This window comes from Pundamilia nyererei, unplaced genomic scaffold, assembly GCF_000239375.1.
Source record: "Pundamilia nyererei isolate P.nyererei 1_Seehausen unplaced genomic scaffold, PunNye1.0 scaffold00755, whole genome shotgun sequence".
Lineage (NCBI taxonomy): Eukaryota > Metazoa > Chordata > Actinopteri > Cichliformes > Cichlidae > Pundamilia > Pundamilia nyererei.
In genome coordinates, this window is record NW_005188156.1 from 8,146 (window position 1) to 9,182 (window position 1,037).

A 1,037-nucleotide genomic window follows, 5' to 3' on the forward strand; every position below is an offset into this window, starting at 1 on the left:
CTACTAAATGTATGTAGCATGAATTTATTGGACTATAGTTTACTGATGCATTTAGTTTTGTGGACACAAGACTGATATGTATTGTATGTATTTATTATAACTAGACCTCTTTTGAGAACATGTTCATATTTGTTTCAACCGAAAAGCAATTTGATTGCTACCACAGACAGCATGTTACTGACAGAACGCACAAATGCAATGCTGGACAGTAAGTGAGTTGTGACTCGCAAAAGTACAAAAGGTTTTGATGAGGTGTCGGATTTAGATGAAGAATGCATCAACAGATATCTTTAGCAGTGAAGTAAGTGTAGAAACAAAAGTTGTGTGCACAAAAACAATGGGAAAGTCTAATGAATGTGGGGAAATTGCATTACGGATTTGAGAACTCCCTTATTATTGGTGAGAGTGACTTTTCTGATGTCAGACTTGCACCAAAGCAGTTGAGGATGCTAAATTAACAGTGAAATACTGCAGCACCCCATATCTGACTTAATGTTACTGCATTTTTGATCTACCTGAAATTAAAAACATTTCAAATGAATTGAATTACGTGAAATCCCAGAGTCATTCCGCTACTTTCATGGCTCATCATTGTCATACTTTACTTGGCCCAGCATCTTCAGAGGCCTCATTGTCTCATAAACACAACGATCACCTGAAAGATAATAACAGTGGAGATTCAGTCACAATAATTAGCATTGATAAATGATCTAACATTTAATAATTTTTAACAGTATAATATTACTGATGAAAGCACATAAACAGTGTTAGACCTGACCGTGGGAAAGAGCTGTGTACACACGTTGTTGATTTTCTTCCTGGTTGATTGTTTCAGACTGTGTGAGTCTGAAACAATTAAAATATGTTATTACTACTAGAATAAAAATATTTGTGTATATTACTGCAGCTGACGAGTTTCACTCACCTTTTGGGACGTAAACCTGTAGAAAAAGAAAGTATTATGAGATTAGGAGATTAAGAGAACATTTTTAATAGTAACAACAAAAGCTCTTACCCTTTGACTTTATGCAGTAAAG

General features: G+C 34.8%; 1 long non-coding RNA gene across 1 annotated transcript; it reads right to left on the reverse strand.

Moving 5' to 3' along the window:
- Nucleotides 1-540: 540 nt before the first annotated feature.
- On the reverse strand, nucleotides 541-942 carry LOC102205055 (uncharacterized). The gene is made up of 3 exons (XR_312458.1): nucleotides 926-942; nucleotides 779-846; nucleotides 541-655 (listed from the first exon to the last, which is right to left on the reverse strand). It is a non-coding gene; the product is annotated as an uncharacterized LOC102205055 (long non-coding RNA).
- Nucleotides 943-1,037: the final 95 nt, after the last annotated feature.